Genomic DNA, 20,759 nt, shown 5'->3' on the forward strand with positions numbered 1-20,759 from the left:
TTCTTTCTCACTATTGTAAACAATGTGTCTTCTTGGGAGACGGGAAGATAGCTTAGTGCCGCTTGAATGAAAGATGAAGCTGAAATGACTGGCGTGGAGCTCGATCCAATTGCCTCAGGAATGTCTTCTTTTGGTCCATTTGGTCTTCCCTCTGTTCTAGGAGTCAAATCCATGTATGCCAAGAAATTCTGAGTTTCAGATGAAATTAACCCCATGAAGATTGTAGATTATGTCTGAAATGATGCATGAATATTGGTGCTGAAAGACAGGATTTTCGAGGCTTTCGGTGTTGTTCAGAAGCTGTCCACATTTCCATGCTCCAAGCAACTGCAATCGGAAAACTGGCTCTGCGCTTGAAAGCTACGAAGGTAACTACTAAACAGAGGTAACAAAGTCAATTTTTTGCTAAAGTTTGTTGGTGAAAAAAAAGTAGTTTTCACTAGGAAAAATAAACTTTACATATTCACTGCATAACATCGTAAACTTATGCCATATTATAGGCCCGTCAGTATGTATTTTTGTGTCATAATTGTGTTTAAAATATGTTTATATAATTTTGACATGTTTATGTATTAACGTTGTATTTGTGCATTCTGTGTTGTAATGTGTTTAATGTTATTCTTTGTATAACTTCTTGCATGTTCATGGTTTGGTGGTGTGTTTTTGTCTGTGTTCGTGTTTTAGATTTTGTATATTGTGAAGGGCATAAGGTCAAAAGATTATAAAATTGTTGGTTAAAATATGCCATTGCACTTTTATTTCTTGAAATAAATTCTTTTCTTAAATTTACTGTGACATTTTAAAATAATAAAAAAACTCGATAGTCATATAACTAAAAAACGGCATTGTAATAAACATGAATTTAACAAAATAATTTTAGTATTGTTAATAGTTACACTTGAATTTTGAAATTTGAAAAGTAAAGAGATTAAACTCCTAAAAATAAAAGTACAATTTGTGGCACCTTTAGTTTGTAGGAATGGAATCGAATAAAATAAGATAAATTATGTATAAAAATATAAAAGGAATAAGTATTAAATGGTATTAATATCCTCTAACTAATTAAATGATAGTTTATTTATATTATTATCATTTAAATATGATAATAATAAAATATAAAAACAAATTAATGCAAAATTTTATAATAAATTTTTTGTACAATTTGTTATCTATAAATATATTTAATAAATTGAACTTAAGAAATTACTTACAAATATAATTGAGCAATCCTCTTTTAATTTTAAAAGAAAGTAATATAATAATTAAATGTTAATTTGTTTTAGGGTATTAATACTCTTTTATTTATGCTATTATTTAAAATTTTAAATGAGTTAGTATCACTCTCAATCGATTACCAATTTGGTTAGGAAAATTATAGAAATATTCTTTCATAATTAAAATAAGTTAAATAATTAGAGATATTTTAATATTTACTTTTAAAAGAATAATAAAAATATACACATAGTACGATTTGAACCCACATTAATCAACTATATTAACAAAACCTTTAATTTACCATTTATCCGTGTTTTTTTGTTTTTTATATATTTTAATTTTATTATGCAAACTTTATTATTTCTATTAATTACATATATATATATATATTAATAATGTATTTGATCAAGTTGATGTTACAACTTAACTCGACATCACTTAAGATTGATGACAACACAAGGTTAAATAATCTATTTTTTTATTTATTTTAATATCGTACATATTTCATGGATTGTTATTAATTAGTTTCAAATTATACGTTTCATTATTTATTGTATGTTATTTTTAACATATATTTGTGCTCTAAATTTATGGTTTCACACGCATACGCGTGTGATAGGATTTCTAGTTATTCTTAGATGCATATTTATATTTTGAATAGGTGATTTATATATATCTATCTATATATCTATTCTATATTATTATTTAAGTCCCTATTTGAGTTTGTGTCACGAGTCAATCGGGCACCAAATCGGTTAGAAAAATTACAAAAAATATTCTTCTGTAATTAAAATAATTTATATCATAAGGATATTTTAGTCTTATTATTATAACAAAAACCAATAAGTGCATATGATAGAATCTAAATTCGCACCAATTGTAAAAACCTTTAATTTATCGGGCAAATGACCAAAAAAAACCATTTTTTTTCAAAAATTACCGAAATGGCCCAATTAGCTAATTATTTACCGGAATGGTCCATTTTTCGCGAAATCGCGTCCACGTCAGCGCGATGTCAGGGTACGCGCCAGGAAATCGGGTCCACGTCAGCGCGATTTGCTGACGTGGACATAAATAGCGCCCTCTAGGACGCGATTTGCTGATGTGGCATGAACAGTTTATGTTTTTTAGCTTGGAAAACTTTGAAAGGCCATAACTTTTCGCTCGGTTGTCCGATTGAGACGATTTTTTTATTTCGAATAACTTTTCGAGATCTGCGCGCTGACAAACAGCCAAAGGCGGTTTGCCGCACTTTTCGTCGAAAAAGATCTTTTTTTGCCCCTAAATTTCAATTTTTTTGGTTCAAAATTAAATTTTGTACTTGTTGCTATTGATGTAATATTGAAGAGTTAATTGATTCAAAAGATTCAAAATTGTTACCAACAAGATTTGAACCAATGTATTAAGGGAAAAGAGCAAGCATCTTAACCAACTAAGCTAAACTAATTAATTGATATATTATAAAAATACCGTTATTATCTTAATTATATTACTTACGTTCTAACGATTTATCGGACCTATTCCATACATGTGTCAAATCAGAAGAAAAAATACAATAATTATGTAAAAAAAATTCGGTGTTTACTCCAAATAAATAAGGAAAATAATGATTTGAATGTTTCAAAATTCAATTTTGAACCGAAAAAATTGAAATTTAGGGGCAAAAAAAGATCTTTTTCGACGAAAAGTGCAGCAAACCCCCTTCGACGGTTTGTCAGTGCGTAGATCTCAAAAAGTTATTCGAAATAAAAAAAATCGTCTCAATCAGACAACCGAGCGAAAAGTTATGGCCTTTCAAAGTTTTCCAAGCTAAAAAACATAAACTGTTCATGCCACGTCAGCAAATCGCATCCTAGAGGGCGCTATTTGTGTCCACGTCAGCAAATCGCGTCCTAGAGGGCACTATTTGTGTCCACGTCAGCAAATCGCGCTGACGTGGACGCGATTTCCTGGCGCGTACCCTGACATCGCGCTGACGTGGACGCGATTTCGCGGAAAATGGACCATTCCGGTAAATAATTAGCTAATTGGCCCATTTCGGTAATTTTTGAAAAAAATGGCTTTTTTTGGTCATTTGCCCTAATTTATCATTCAAAGTTTTATTTTGATATTTTTATACATTGCAATTTTATTATGCATATTTTATTACCTTCATCAATTGTATATATTAATAATGTATTTGATTGAGTTGGTGTCACAAGTTAACTCGACACCGACTCAACGTTGATGGCAACACCATGACCTAATTTAATCTATTTTTTTATTTAAAGATTGTATATTTTTAAACCATACATTTTATTATTTATTATATGTTATTACTAATTTTTAAATATAGATTTGTGTTCTAAATTTGTAGTTCCCACACGCATACTCATGTAATAGGATTCCTAATTTTCTTTAAGGGTATAATAAGGAATTGCATCACCATGCGACATGGATTGTCAAATAGCGACGATATTGCACTGTATTTGAGCAACTAATGAAGGGTGATTTTAACATTTGCCGTGTCGGAGCTGAAGTTATAAATAGGTAAAAGTTTTATGGAGTTTCGTTTTTCAAAATAATAAATCAAACCGATTGAATTAGAAACTAGTAGTTTGATCGATTCAATTATTGCTCTTGTTATTGGAACTTTGTAGTTGTTCTAAAATTGTATTACATTAGCACTTGAAAATTCTTTAAAGCAATATGTGGCACAATTTCATAATGTTATATCATCAAACTATTATTATTTCTAAAACAAATAATTAATTTTTTATATTTTTGAAGTTTAGAGATAAAAATGAATTTAATTATTAACTTCATATATTAAAGTGGATAAAAAATTATAAGTATCAATGTGGATCTAATTGTGATAAAGAATTATATTATCCTTAAAAATCATTATTAATTCCTTAAGCTATGCAATTAATTTATATGATTGTAAGTATTTATAAAACATGTGAGACATAATTTATATAATTTACTAAAAATAAAATAATTAGTAAAAATTTTCAACATGCTATTATTTAAGCTTGGAATTATGCAAACTATTTAATAAGTTAAATTCACATTAACTTAGAAAATAAATATTTAAAATTACATTTTAACTAATTAATAATTATTATAAGGCATTTTTTGTTTTCATGCCTTTATGTAAAAATAAAAGAACTTAAAATATGCAAACGAAAAGATTAGAACCTAATACATTAAGTATTTAAGATTTTAAGCTTAATCATTTCAATTAAATCCTCACATCATATTTAATGTATTAATATTTACTATTATTTAAATGTTAATTTAATTTGTGTCAAAAATTAATTCGACACCAACTTAATCAAAAAGTACAAACAAAACACATTTCAAACAACAAGTAATAATTATTATAGGGTATTTTGTATTTTCATACATTTATATAAAAATAAAAAATAATTTAAAATATGTAAATGATAGAATTTGAACTTTAGTCATCAAACATATTACATCTTAAACTTTACAATTTCAACCAAAGCTTCATTATTATCTTATTTGATTTTTTACATAAAATTTGTTTCCCACCGCATCGTATTGAACGTATATAGATAATGTCGTTTATTGAGTTAGTGTTACAAGTCAAAATGATTTTTAATTTTTATATTTACCTATTTAAATTTTTTACTTGTAATTTAAAATATTTTTTCATTTTATTTGGTATATATTGTTTGTGTTATTTTATTAATTTTAAACCTTACATTTTATTATTTATTGGATGTTACTTTTAAACTTACATTTGTATTTTAAATATTTGGTTTCATTACCAATTAATTTTTAGTTTAATTGGTATAAACATTGTTGCTAATATAGGAGAATGTGACTTTAAGCGCGTTAAAATACATTTATTCTTCTTTTTACGGAGGGGTTATAGGTATTGTATCATAAAAATAGGTAAACTACACTAGAAGTCACTTTAAAATAGTGTCGTTTCTTTACTTTACTGTTAGAATAATTTCTCAAAATGATCACTTAACCGTTATCTCATTAACAAAAGCTGTTTGAACGTGCCTAGTCAGTATTTTTAAAATTTTAATTTAACACCCTCCTATCAGCATTCTTTTTATCTTAATTTTAAGCAGTTGAAACCAAATTGTCGTGCAAGAAAATCAAATCATATTTCATGAAATCGAAATCCCATAAAAGAATAGAAATTTGTATGAAAATAAAGGTCTGTTTGTTTGCCAGTAAAATATTTTCCGGAAATTTCTGAAAATGATTTACATTTCTGGAAAATGACTTACTGAAAATATTTTATGGTGTTTGGATGAATCTGTGTAAAATATTTTCTATTGTTTTGCAGATTTCCTGAAAATATTTTTCGAAAAAGTTGTTATTACATATATTAATAAATTTATATACATATTAATAAATTTTTATATTTTTAAATTGCTTTTACATATATTACAATGATTTATTTATAAATAAATCAATCAAATTAAATATATAATAATACTCAATTATTAAGCTACAATATTAACCGTCATAAAATGAAAACAACTAAAGTCAAATAAATTATTTGTAATTGTATTAAAAAATAAAAAACAAGGATTGAATAATTATAAAAAATAATTTTTTGAAGCCAAATTTTTTTATGCTTCTTACTTTTAACTAAAAATGCTTTGGCCTCGGATTCATGACTCACTAGATAATTAAACACAGAACACAAGTCATCATCAAATCATTCTTCCTCCATCGAGATCACTTCTTTGTAAAGCTGTGGTGTCTTATCCGCAGCAAATTATTCCAAAGCATTAGCAATTTTGCCAAGTTGTTCACTCACAAATTTAATTTGTTCATCAACGACACTTTCTTGAACATTTTTTCTTTTATATTTGGATGTGCCAGATGAAGATACATTTGTTCTTACCTCTTCAGCTTCTTCATTGTCCCAGTCTATAGGCATTGAATCTTGATTACTATCATCCAAATCTATGTCAACAAATGTTCTGGCAAAACTCCCTATTGCCATATCTTTGCCAACAACCAAAATCATTTCATCATAATGATCAATGCTTTTGTTCAAAAATGGTTCATACTTCTTGTGTGTCTGTTGGATATCATACACAATTAGAATAACAAGTAATAAACAATTGAAATATCCTTAACATATCATATGTCGCTCTATCACATGTGATCATTTTCATGTTATCATCCCATCTAAAACCACTTTCATCTCAAATTTTGCATATAATTTGCCACTGGTTTTTTACAGTCCTCAAATGATTTTCCAAATGTTTCGCATCGCATTGGACTTGGAATCATTCAGAAATAACTTCGACAACTCGATTAATAGAAACTGCTTTAAAAGCATTAGAAGGCTTATTTCCTTTCAGGGCCTCCTCTGCTAGAATTTCAAGAAAAACATGTTCTATCGGTTTTGTCCACCTGAATTGCTTGGAGGTCCCTTCTTTGTTGCCCTTAACCATTCTACATTAATAATTGCCATTGTCAACCATTTCAATAACCAACAAGCTTAAAACATAATAAATTCAATATCTAACAAGCTTAAAACATAATCAATATCTAACAAATTCAAGACATAATAATTTCAAAATCCAACAAACTAAAATTTCAATATCATTATCCAACCAACATTAACAAAAAAAAATTAATACTAAAACATACATAACATAGAAACAATAACCCTAAGCCCTAAACCTACCTAATATTTTTAGCCATATAACCAGTCCACATAGTTTGTGCAATTTCATCTCTTTTAGCAAACCATTCTCTTGCTTCTTCTCTTTCTTCTCGCTTCGTAAGTGTTGGTATTATCAAATTAGACTCAGACTCCTCGTATAATCCTTAATTAAGTAAATCACTAGGATCAACTCCTATTATATGATTATGAATGATACAACAAGCCAAAACTATATTTACTTGAGTTTGAAAATTCCAAAATGATTCAGCATCTAATACACGAAATCGTTTCTTCAAAATCCCCAAAACACTTTCAACAGTAATTCGTAATACTGAATGACGAAGATTAAAGAGTTCCTTTGCATTTTTAGGCCCTTGAGCAATAAACTATTTTAAATGATATCGGACACCACGATATGGGGTAATATATCCATTTCGAATGCCATATCCAACATCAGCAAGATAATATTTACCTATAATTTTACAAAACATAATTAATACTAGCAAATTATGAGCTTACTAGAACTATTTGGTATTTAATGATAATTACTACCTTCAAGAATTCTTAATCCTCCTGGGCGTGAAAGTGCGTCACTTAAAATACGAGAATCATGTGCACTACTTTCCCAACCAGCTAGAACATATGAAAATTTCAAATCAAATGTAATGGCAGCTAATACATTTTGTGTTGTCCCCCCTTTACGGCCACGAAATCCTCCTTGAATGCTAAGCACGAATATGAGTTACATCTAATGGCCTAATACAATCTTTAAAATAAGGATAAAACCTTAGATTGTTTTTTATTTCACTAGGAGTTGACTCATCAGGTAATCTAATAACTAGTTTATACAATTTCAAAATAGCTCTCAATACAACCCTAAAGTAATGATAAACTGTCTCAGTTGATCTATAATATCTAGATCCAATCACTCGAAACCTTACATTATGACCAATTATTATGTAAAAATATAATTAATTGCTCCCTAATATTCACAGATTTAGATGATTGTAACAAATTATTCCTACTAAGAATATCACACAAATTAAAAAAGGCGATCGGTCTCATCCTTATCACATCAATACAATGCTGGTCACCACTATATAAAATACTATTAATATAATTCTCTTTCACAATCTCGATTCACACGAGGGTGAAAAGCAATTTCCTTCCTAATTTTTAATTTTTTTAATCCAAAGAGCCCTAAAAGCTAAAACTGAAGCCACGACTCCGACAATTGCATTTTGATGTTGATTACGATCCATCTACACAAAATAATGCCACACAAATATTTGATCATTACAAAAAAAAATGCAAGATTTTCATAAGATCACATATTAAAAGTTACCATGACTAAAGTGCATACATACATATCAAACTAATTATAATTGCATTAATAATTTTTTATTAATGAATGCAAACATCTTGGCAAAAACTATTAGTAAATTTTTAATCATCCGAGATAAAAATAAAAAAATATATCTAAGGTTATTGGAAGAAAAACAATAATCGATATTAATGTTCTAAAATTTTTTAAGGAATCACATTATAAGTTATAATTTTCAATATAAAATCGATTTTGTTTATGTTTGGCCATGAATAAAAAAATACTATTTAGTATTTGCTTATAAAATAATCGAGTGGTGACATAGTTATCGAAAAAACAAAATAATGGATTTTCAAATTTAAACAAAATAATGGTTTTATATATTTTCAAATGATGCAATAAAATCCTTATTAAAAATTCAAAGTCTAATAATTCCATGGGAACCTTTAGCAAGTAAAATCCTATATTAAAAATTAAACATATACAGATTTCAGAAAGTCACTCTTCTAAAGAAAGTCAAGTGTTTTATTATAATAAAAGTAAAGCATAAAAGCAACTTTTGAAACCATTTCTAGGCCTCAGCTTCTTAGAAACACATCTTCAGCAAATAAATCATATACAAGCTGAGCATAGCAAAGAAAATGCATAAATTGAAACATAGGAAGCAGCTACAATTCAATTGTCTTTTCATTAACAAGCATTGAATAGCCAAATTAAGTAAACTAGGGGACTTTAATTCCTATAGGAATCAAATTGCCATATCATTTTTACTCGACAAAAATATGCAAGTTACTATTACCGCGACAGAGGTGACATTCAGCATAACCAAGGGCCAAAATCTTTCAGTTACTATTCCCAACCACCAAATATATGAGCAAGAAACTAAGAACATAAAGGAACTAACCCAGAAACTGATTCACAAAACTATGGACAAGAAATTTTAAAAAAATAAAAAGATCAAAAATTTGCAGAAACCAACACATCTACTACAAAAACTTGCAGAAAAAAATATATTTTATCAATGAACTAAAATATACAGAAACCCCTAACACGTCCACCTTCAAAAACTTACAGAAACCAACAGATTCCCTACAAACCAAACTCGAGCAGAAGAAATCCCTAACCTAAAGCTTGCAATTTTACCTTCGATGAACCAGCAGAGGTGAACCAGTACGCTAACGAGGCAAGCAAAGAGAAGAGGTGAACTAGCAGAGAACACGAGGCAGAGATGATGAGGCTGTAATCGTTAGGGTGAAGAGAGTGAAGAGAGGAGCTGTGGAAAATGTCTTACCCCTTAGAAATCGGTAAGACATTGTAGAAGCCCAATTTCGCCCGGCCCAAACAACAAACAGCAAACACAAATAATGGGCCCAAATACCAAACCCACTACAACACCATCCCAAAACCCATCAAAACCAATACAAACTAAACTATTAACAAACCCAAAACAAATAGCCCAACAAGCCCAAACCCAATCTACCTAACCCTAGCCCATTTGCAGAAAAGAAAAAGAAACAGCAGCAACCCTAGGTGTGCCGCACCTAGGGCCTTCGTCCACCTGCTCTGCCACTTGCGCCGCGCACGTCCCGTCACCCAACTGCTCACCTGCAAAACAGAGCAAACACGCAAAGAAACAGGCAACACAAAAGAGGAGCAAATATTTTTCTATTTTGATTTTCGGATATAAACCCGAAAGAGGTTGTAAAAAAAAGGGGGAGAAAACCGATCTGGAGGTTTTGTAAAAAAGGGAGTCTCTTCCTCGTTTTTTTTTTACAAGCATTATTTAGAAATAAAAAGAACAAAAAGAAACAGATTTAAAACAAAAACATTCAAGGTGACCTTTCTTTTTCTTTTTTTTATACGCACTTATTTTTTCATTTTATTTTATTTTCTCTCCTAAAACAATATATATTAGTACAAGAGTATTTAAATAAAAAATAAAATTTTACCTTTTTGAAATTTAGGCCATCAGACACGGTGGGTGTGGCGACAACTCGACTTCTGCTGGCGACGTGGCGCCTGCTCGCATGATTTTGGGCTCTGGCCGGAGGAGGGGAGAGAGTTTCTGGTGTTTTTCTTTGGGAAGAAAGAAAAAAATGAAAATTATGAAAAAAATTTGGCTTTTATAGCCTTTGCAAAACGGCGCCGTTTTGGGAGGGTCAGGTAAGCCCCAAAACGACGTCGTTTGGGCTCCTGACCCGACGTCCGACCCGCTCCAGGCCAAGATCCGCGTGTTTTTGAGCGGAAGGGCTAATTGCGCTTTAAGCCCTTCCGCTTTAAAATGATTTTGCAATCAAGTTCTCTTTTGTTTTAATTTCGCCCTGTAATCTATATTTCTTTATAATATGGTCCACCATGAAGCTCTGCGTTTAGGAGGGGCGGGATTATTTCCCATTTGGTCCCTCCTTGTCATTCGCCCCTTCATTGTGGTCTTTCCCCTTTATTTTATTTATGATTTAACCCCGAATTTCGTTTTAAATTTTAGTTTAGTCCTTTTGTTAGTTTGTTTATTTTCTTAATAAATTTCATATTATTATTGTTATTATTATTATTATTATTATTATTATTTTTATTATTATTGCTTTTATATATATATGTATATATATATATATTTTATATACTTATATACATACCTACATTTTTATGTATATTGTATAATTTTGTACATATCTATATATGTATTTTATTTTCATATATATATATATATATTTACATATTCTTCATTTTTAAAATATGTATTTTATATAAGTATTTTATTTTATGATTCATATATATATATATATACGTACCTATATGTATATACTTTTCATATTTTAATTTACATACGTATATGTATATACTTACTTATATATATCTATATTTTTAAAATATGTAGATATGTTTTTATATTTTATATATATATATGTATACACGTGAATACATTTACATAATATGTTTATACATACATAGTTCTTCTTTTTTACATAAATATATAAAGTATACATATATATACTTACATATGTTTTCATATTTTTATAGCTTTATTTATTTTATTCCTTATTATCCTTGTTTACTTAGTGTTCATTTATTTATTTATTTATTTATTTATATGTCCATAATTTTCTTTTAATGTTTTATTTTTTCTTATTTTTTACTTGTTATTGTATATACATGAATGATTTGTTTTTGCTCACATTATTTTTTTTTATTCACATCATCATGTTTATTATTCCATCATGCATATAAATATCATATTTTCAAAAAAGGGAAAATATTTCTAATTGAGGCAATATTTAGCGTTTGGAAATTCGAGAAAACATGCCCTAAGGTGCTGGGTGTCGATTTTTCTCGTTCAACCAACTAGCTAAATATCCTTTCAAAATTATAAAATAAGGCAATGTTTTGCGTTTGGAAATTCGAGAAACATGCCCTAAGGTGCTGGGTGTCGATTTTTCTCGTTCAACCAAATAGCTAAATATCCTTTCAAAAATTACAAAATAAGGCAATGTTTTGCGTTTGGAAATTCGAGGAACGTGCTCTAAGGTGCTGGGTTTCGATTTCTCGTTTAACCAAATTGCCAAATATCCTCTTGAATTTTAATCCATGCCATTCGAGTTTTTTTTAAGGATCGTATTTTAAATTTCTTTAAAGTTTTCAGTTTTTCGACATTAAGACATTAAGTAATCAACTAGGTACCAATTTTGGGCGTGTCGAGGTGCTAATCCTTCCTCGTGCGTAATGAAACTCTCGAACTGCTTTTTTTCGAATTTCGTGGACCAAACTAGTTGTTTTAATAAAATCAAACCTTTTATTAAAACAACCACTTTTCGAGTGATCCAATCACACCTTATAAAAAAGGATTGGTGGCGACTCCCGTTTTCGTTTCATTTTTTAAAACCCAAGTCGACCCCGTTTTCCATCCAAAAAATGGTGTCAATGACTTGGCGACTCATTTGGGAACCCAAAATAAGAGAGTCAAGTCACGAGTTGATTACTTTTTGTCTTTTGTCGAAAGTCAAAATTTGATTTAAATATCGATCCTCTCATTGCATTTCATTTGTTTGGAGTTATAGTCTTCATCATGTTTTGTATTTTAAACTTTTATATCTTTCGCATTGCATTGCATGACCATTGGTCACACCTTTTAAGTGGGAGTGAGAAGCTACTCCTTCGTGAGGTTTTCACCTCCGTGCGGGATAGTGGATCGCTTTGGGATACATCCGTACCTATGTCTTCGTGAGATTTTCATCTCAGTGCGACCATAGGAAATGTATTCCCTGAACCGAACTTCGATGCTGTATGAACCTATAATGGGTGAAGATCGAGGAATCGCTAGTTCGGTACCTTATCTTTAGAGCCAAACCTCATATAGTGGACTTAGGAACTTAGCCTAGATAGAGCCACTCCAAACCCCTAGTAGTCACCCGATTAGGTACTTTCATTTTCCTTGTTTATTTTGTACTAACCCTCTTTTGTGCTTTGATTATGATTGCATCGCATTGGCATCTTAGGAAAGAGATATTGATTCAAGTCCGATTACTAAATTAGAAAGCTTGTCATGGAATACAGATTCCTTGATAAAGTGGAAAATAATCGACTTCGAATATATTTCGAGAAACACAAGAATGGCGATGGAAGAGTTCGTGACCTCGCTTCAGAGCTTCGAGGATTCAAGGCAATTATCTAAGAGCCTTCAACATTCCACCCCCTTAAAGAGGCGGACGAGCTTTATGAAGATGGGCAGATGATGGATCGTGACCAAGATCAAGAAAATGAGCTAGCAATGGCATCTATTGGAGAGATTACCTTAAACATGCGAATGAAGAAAAAACCGATGTTGTTTCTTAGAATATGAGGGTGAGGTCGTACATGTATCCGTTTTATGTAAGGGAATTTGCTTTCTAGAAAAGTTTCCTAAATGTAATTGAATCAGAATCAACGTCTCTTTAGGCATTCATTTCATGCATTTGCATTACATTGTATCATATGCATTAGATTTTCACGAAGTGACCTTAATTAGGTAAAATTATTTCAGAAAGTCTGGAAAACCAACATTTTTGCGGTACCCGAATAGAAACTAAGGAATGGACCGAAGGTTGGAAAAATTAGAGCGAATCTGATTGAGATCTGAAGCAATTGGTAATTTCAACAGGAGATGAAAGATCAGATGCTAGAATTACAAACCAGTTCAACCGATTGCTAGCTGGAAAGTCAAAAGAAGTGAAAGACCCGGTGGTTTGCTTTGGGGTTGATAATGAGGATCTTGTCTATTCCTTAGATTGTACTTCGACAAGTGTCCAAGTCCAGCCAGATGGGCGTCCAAAAGGAGCACTTTTTACTATCGGATCCCAATATTATCAGACTGGCACATCGACACCAGTGAATTGCCTAACAGGCTTAGGATCCAATTTGAGGAATGCTTTAGTTAAGCCTGTTGCTAATCTAGCCGAAATAAAGAAGATGAGGGTAGAATACCCAGATACTATAAAGGCCCCAAGGAAGAAGGGAAATAAAAGGGATAATGTAAGTGGATATAACAAGGGCCACTCAAAACCAATCACTGTGGGCGGGCCAAAGACGGAGACCACCAGCTATCAGAGCTCTTTAAAGCAAGAATCTGGAGTGAAAGCAGGTACTGAGAAACTCCAGTTCACGCCAATTCCAATGTCGTATAAGGAGTTGTATCAGGGGTTATTCGATGCACATGTTGTTGCCCCTCATTATCTAAGACCCCTACAACCGCCGTACCCTAAGTGGTATGACACTAACGCACAATGCGACTACCATGCGGGAATTACGGGGCATTCGATAGAAAATTGCATTGCCTTCAAAAGATAGTTGAAAAACTCATTAAAATAGGCATTGTCAAATTCAATGAGGCCTCCAGTGCAGAAAATCTGTTATCCAATCATATGGCTAACGCGGCGAATGTGATGTGCGAAGAAGTGCTGGGAAGCGTTCACATCAATGCCATAATTAAAGACAAATGAGAAGGAACCTTGTTAGGTGTTCGTCCTTATAAATTTGGGAGTGTTCAAAGCGATTGGATTGCAAAAGAAATCCCTGTAGTTTTTAGAGCTTATTTAGAGTAATGTTCGAATATTTTGTTGTTTTGGCCTAAAATGATAGAAATTCCTTTATGAAATAGGCTAATGTCTGAACGTCATTATTCTAATAAAATACATTTTTGCATTCGCTTTTAAGCCAATATTCTTTCATTCTTTTTGAATAATAATGTCTGATTATTTCAATTTTTTTTTGGATTTTCTCCCACATCATTCATTCATTCATAATCATATTGTATAAATAATTATAAATTTATACTTTCTTTTGTATATTCTTTGGTACTTATTATGAGCCCCCAGATATCAATTACGTGAATGACTCTACTATAGACCCAGATTTTCCTTTTGAGCGAGGCATGTGTTCAGAGGGATCTTAGGGCTTTGAAAATGACAAAGATTGTAGTTTGTCTCCTGACTTGTTAAGGATGGTTGAACAAGAGGATAGACAGATCCTACCTCACAAGGAATCATCAGAAATTGTGAGCTTGGCGAAGATTAGAATTGACCTGACCGTAAAAATGAAGTGAGACCTCATCAAGTTACCTCTAGAGTTCGAAGATATCTTTGTAGGATCATACCAGGATATGCCCGGGTTAAACGCTGATAATGAAATTTGCACAATAGCACGATGTCAGAAATTTACAGTATGAACGATGTAATTCTTTGCCGGGGCAATGCCTTTCTCGTGGAGTCAGCATAGCTTTGCCCATTTGAAGTCGAATTTTCATCTCTTCAAGTTGTTGGGTCCATCCTGATTAAAGAGGAAGATCCAAAGTTTTTTGTCGAAGTTGCGCCCCAAAAGGCTCAGATCAAAAAAGGGAAGAAAAAGAAAAATAAAAATAAAAGTCAAAATGAAAATGAAAATGAAAAAAAATCAAAAATAAAAAAAACAAAAAAGAAGAAAAAAGAAAAAATCAAAATCAATGTCAAAATGAAAATGAGAAAAAGAAAGAAGACTGAAAAAAGAGAGATCTAGATGAAAAAATCAGAATGAAAAAGAAAAAGAAAAAGAAAAGGAGAGGTCAAGGCGAAAACCCGCAAAGGGCGCTTTGACCAAAGGTGGATCTGAGTTGAAAACCCGAAAAAGGGCGACTCAAATTTTGAGCAAAATGGGTTATGGACATCACCATTATCGAAGACTTCTAATGGGCATTGCTTCATTTTTTAGAGGCTACTACATGGGCCAAAGTCATCGATATCGATCTGAAATTTGAGAGAAGAGGGTATTGGAGAATGCATTGAGCTTAAACAATAGCACGATAGTGAGGTCTCAAATTAACTCGAAGTGGACACCACGATTAAATCCTTTGAAGTGCCTAGAGTTGAACATCGAAAATTGAAGGAAAATGGTGAGACTTACAAGGATTGGCATGAGAAATTACTATTTGCCTTCATTGCTTGTCGAACATCATCTTAGGGCAATACCTTTCTCTTTGGTTTGCGGGGTTTAGGTAGTTTCACCTATTGAAATACTTTCTCTCCGAGTATTAGTTGAGCTAGAATTGGATGAAGCAGAATGGATTCAATCGCGATGCGATCAGTTGAACCTAGGAAAAATGTTAAAAGCTATTCTTCAAGGTCGGATGTACCGGAAACAAATGATACGAGCCCATAATTAACAGTGTCATCTCAGAGAATTCCACGAGAGGGTTGGATGTCGAAAAAGATCATTCCTCTCCAAAAGGATTCTAGAGTGAAATGAATGCCAAACCGGGAATGTCCCTACGTTGTAAAGAAGACATTCTTCAGAAGAGCACTGATCCTAAGTGAGATTGCTAGTCCTATAAACTCGGATCCAGTCAAAAAATACTTCGTTTAAAGAAGGAGAAAGGACCAATGTGAAAACCTGCAAAGGGCACTCTGAGTCCAAAAAAATGAAAAATAAGAATGGAAAATGAAAAATGAAAATGAAAAATGGAGAGGCTAAGAGGAAAACCCGAAAAAGGGCGCCTTAGGCCAAAGAGGATTTGAGTTGAAAACCCGAAAAGGGCGGCTCAAATATTTGTTCAGAATGGGGCATGAGGTGATATAAGCTGCTCAAGTTTTGATCATATTGGGGCATGTGGTGATCTTGTTATGCCTGAATCAACAGGAAAGGATAGGCGACATCTTGGGGGCATCGACAGAGCACTGTAGATCTCCTAAACACATGTCCAACTCAAAAGGGTATTCAGAAAGTTTGTACAGAGAAGTTCAAACTGCAATATCTGGGGAACCCAATTCTCATATTATTTGTTGTTCTTGGCATATTTCATTCTTTTCCAAGATACACGTTCCTAATCAATTTCTTTGTCATCCTTCTTTACTATTTTTGATAATTTGTTCTTTCGAGTTATGCTCAGAACCAACTTTATTCTTATCTATTGTTATGACTTTTTTGCAAACATGTTGCATTGGAATAATGATTAATGGACTAATAAAACTTTCACAAAGGAAGTTTTGCATATTACTCTGAAAAGTTTCTAAATAATACAGGAACCTGAAACAGGACTATTGTTTAGAACACACCAAACTTAAAGGTTGGAAATTTGAGAAGGAATAGTCTAAATTTAGACTCTCTCTTTGGATTTTTGTTGTCAAATGTATTGATTGACAAGACGTCATGTTGGCGACAAAGCTTAAATGAACAAGCAAGCAATGATCATCAGGCAATAGTAAGAGCTTACCTCGGAGAAGAGATCATTTATTTGCACATGAGTATGACACCTTGGGAATGGTGTGAGGAACTAGAATGATTTGCGTCCTGTATCCTTGAATTGTGATAGGAGAAGATTGAGGAAAGGCCACATATTTCTACTATTGGGTTGCAGTGGGAGAATGATGGTACAAATTTTGTGTCCTAGTGGATTTCACAGTGGGGGCAATCTGACTGAAGTGATGCTTTGGAGAAGTCGGTCAAGTGAGAAGACGTTGTAGCACGTCAGTCACAAAGCCTTAATAAACTTCGAGTAATGATAACCTCGGCGGGATCATTCTCGGAAAAATAAAATTTTGCATTCATGCAAACACCGTTCACACATGTCTAGTTAGGAGCATTTGATTCATTTTGATCATTCCATCCTAATCTTTAGGCATAATTAGGTTCATTATACAGGTCATGTTTCCCAGAGAACAGATCAGTGAAGATCGAAAATAAAGCCTTGCCTTCATTAGTTGCAGTGGAGCTGGTTAAAGATAGTAGATCTTGCCTTCCTGCGTTAACAGCGAAGCAGATCGAAAACAAAGTCTTGCCTTCATTGGTTGCAGTGGAGCTGGTTAAAGAAGCAGATCTTGCCTTCCTGCGTTAACAGCGAAGCAGATCGAAAACAAAGCCTTGCCTTCATTGGTTGCGGTGGAGTGGTTAAAAAGCGATCTTGCCTTCTGCGTTAACGAGAAAGCGGATCGAAAACAAAGCCTTGCCTTCATTGGTTGCAGTGGAGCTGGTTAAAGACAAAAGATCTTGCCTTCCTGCATTGACGGCGAAGCAGGTCAAAGACACAAACCTTGCCTCTCTCGGTTGTGATGGAGCTGGTTGAAGACAAAAGATCTTGCCTTCTGCATTGGCAATGAAGCGGTCGAAGACACAAACCTTGCCTCCTCGGTTGTGATGGAGCTAGTTGAAGACAACAGATCTTGCCTTCTTGCATTGGCAAATAAGCGTGTCAAGACGAACCTTACCTCTCTCGGTTGTAGTGGAGTGGTGAAGAATTTGGATCTTATCTCCTTGAGATTACAATGAGCGATTGAAGTTAGTAATCTTATCTCCCGAGATTACGGTGGAGTGGATTAAAATGAAGGATCTTATCTCTCTGAAGTTACAGCAGAGTAGATCGCGTCAGGTCTTATCTCCCTGAGGTTACAGTGGAGTAGACCGAAGACTTTCAGATCTTATCTCCCTGAGGTTACAGCGGAGCAGATCGAAGGCAGGATCTTATCTCTCTAAAGTTACAGTGGAGTAGACCGCATCAGGTCTTATCTCCCTGAGGTTACAGCGGAGTAGACCGAAGACTTTCAGATCTTATCCCCCTGAGGTTACAGCGGAGCAGATCGAAGACATAATCCTATCTCCCGAAGTTACTGATGGAGCGGATTAAAATAAATGATCTTATCTCTCGAAGTTACTGAGAGAGTAGATCGCATCAGTCTTATCTCCACGAGGTTACGAGTGGAGTAGGCAAGACTTTCAGATCTTATCTCCCCGAGGTTACTGTGAGCAGATCGAAGACATAATCCTATCTCCACGAGTTACAGTGGAGCGGATTAAAATAAAGGATCTTATCTCTCGAAGTTACAGAGAGTAGATCGATCAGTCTTATCTCCCCGAGGTTACAATGAGCAGATCGAAGACACTATCCTATCTCCACGAAGTTGCGGTGGAGTAAATTAAAACCATAAACTTTGTCCCCTAAAGTTCTGCGAAGAAGATTGAGGCTACAAGTCAGAACTTTCAGAAGTGCAGTTGAGTAGAGCGAAGCAACAAGCCACAGTGGACTGAAATAAAGCTACTTGAAGAGAAGCACTAGAGCGAGTCCAAAACAAGCGAGACCGGGCAAAGTTGGCCTTTCTTGGTATTTGCTCTGTTCTCGTTACACGACAACGAGCAAAGAGGGGCAGCTGTAGAAGCCCAATTTCGCCCGGCCCAAACAACAAACAGCAAACACAAATAATGGGCCCAAATACCAAACCCACTACAACACCATCCCAAAACCCATCAAAACCAATACAAACCAAACTATTAACAAACCCAAAACAAATAGCCCAACAAGCCCAAACCCAATCTACCTAACCCTAGCCCATTTGCAGAAAAGAAAAAAGCAATGACAACCCTAGGTGTGTGCACCTAGGGCGCCAAATCCACCTTCTCGCCACTTGCGCCACAAGACGTCCGTCACCCAACTGCTCACCTGCAAAACAGAGCAAACACGCAAAGAAACAGGCAACACAAAAGATGAGCAAATATTTTTCTATTTTGATTTTCGGATATAAACCCGAAAGAGGTTGTAAAAAAAAGGGGGGAGAAAACCGATCTGGAGGTTTTGTAAAAAAGGGAGTCTCTTCCTCGTTTTTTTTTACAAGCATTATTTAGAAATAAAAAGAACAAAAAGAAACAGATTTAAAACAAAAACATTCAAGGTGACCTTTCTTTTTCTTTTTTTTATACGCACTTATTTTTTCATTTTATTTTATTTTCTCTCCTAAAAACAATATATATTAGTACAAGAGTATTTAAATAAAAAAATAAAATTTTACCCTTTTTGAAATTTTTACCATCAGTACACGGTGGTGGCCATGATTCAAACTCTGCTGGCGACGTGGCGGCCACATTCACCGGTTTGGGCTCTGCCGAGGAGGAGAGAGTTTCAGTGTTTTCTTTGGGAAGAAAGAAAAAATGAAAATTATGAAAAATTTTGGCTTTTATAGCCTTTGCAAAGCAGGCCGTTTTGGGAGGTCGAGTAAGCCCCAAACGATGTCATTTTGGGCTCTGACCGACGTCCACCCGCTCGAGCCAAGATCCGTGTTTTTGAGCGGAAGGGCTAATTGCGCTTTAAGCCCTTCCGCTTTAAAATGATTTTGCAATCAAGTTCTCTTTTGTTTCAATTTCAGCCAGTAATCTATATTTCTTTATAATATGGTCCACCATGAAGCTCTGCGTTTAGGAGGGGCGGGATTATTTCCCATTTGGTCCCTCCTTGTCATTCGCCCCTTCATTGTGGTCTTTCCCCTTTATTTTATTTATGATTTAACCCCGAATTTCGTTTTAAATTTTAGTTTAGTCCTTTTGTTAGTTTGTTTATTTTCTTAATAAATTTCATATTATTATTGTTATTATTATTATTATTATTATCATTATTATTATTGCTTTTATATATATATGTATATATTTTTTTTTTATATACTTATATACATTCCTACATTTTTTATGTATATTGTATAATTTTTGTACATATCTATATATGTATTTTATTTTCATATATATATATATATATTTACATATTCTTCATTTTTAAAATATGTATTTTATATAAGTATTTTATTTTATGATTCATATATATATATATATACGTACCTATATGTATATACTTTTCATATTTTAATTTACATACGTATATGTATATACTTACTTATATATATCTATATTTTAAAATATGTAGATATGTTTTATATTTTATATATATATTTATACACGTGAATACATTTACATAATATGTTTATACATACATAGTTCTTCTTTTTTACATAAATATATAAAGTATACATATATATACTTACATATGTTTTCATATTTTTATAGCTTTATTTATTTTATTCCTTATTATCCTTGTTTACTTAGTGTTCATTTATTTATTTATTTATATGTCCATAATTTTCTTTTAATGTTTTAATTTTTCTTATTTTTACTTGTTATTGTATATACATGAATGATTTGTTTTTGCTCACATTATTTTTTTATTCACATCATCATGTTTATTATTCCATCATGCATATAAATATCATATTTTCAAAAAAGGGAAAATATTTCTAATTGAGGCAATATTTAGCGTTT

General features: G+C 32.6%; 1 long non-coding RNA gene across 2 annotated transcripts; it reads right to left on the minus strand.

Moving 5' to 3' along the window:
• Nucleotides 1-7,853: 7,853 nt before the first annotated feature.
• On the minus strand, nucleotides 7,854-19,466 carry LOC105763611 (uncharacterized). 2 transcript variants are annotated; one of them, XR_008191683.1, is made up of 3 exons: nucleotides 19,120-19,466; nucleotides 9,336-9,797; nucleotides 7,854-8,130 (listed from the first exon to the last, which is right to left on the minus strand). It is a non-coding gene; the product is annotated as an uncharacterized LOC105763611 (long non-coding RNA). The 2 variants fall into 2 exon arrangements; XR_008191682.1 differs by lacking the exon at nucleotides 7,854-8,130 and having other exon boundaries at nucleotides 9,157-9,797.
• Nucleotides 19,467-20,759: the final 1,293 nt, after the last annotated feature.

This window comes from Gossypium raimondii, chromosome 12 (assembly GCF_025698545.1).
Source record: "Gossypium raimondii isolate GPD5lz chromosome 12, ASM2569854v1, whole genome shotgun sequence".
Lineage (NCBI taxonomy): Eukaryota > Viridiplantae > Streptophyta > Magnoliopsida > Malvales > Malvaceae > Gossypium > Gossypium raimondii.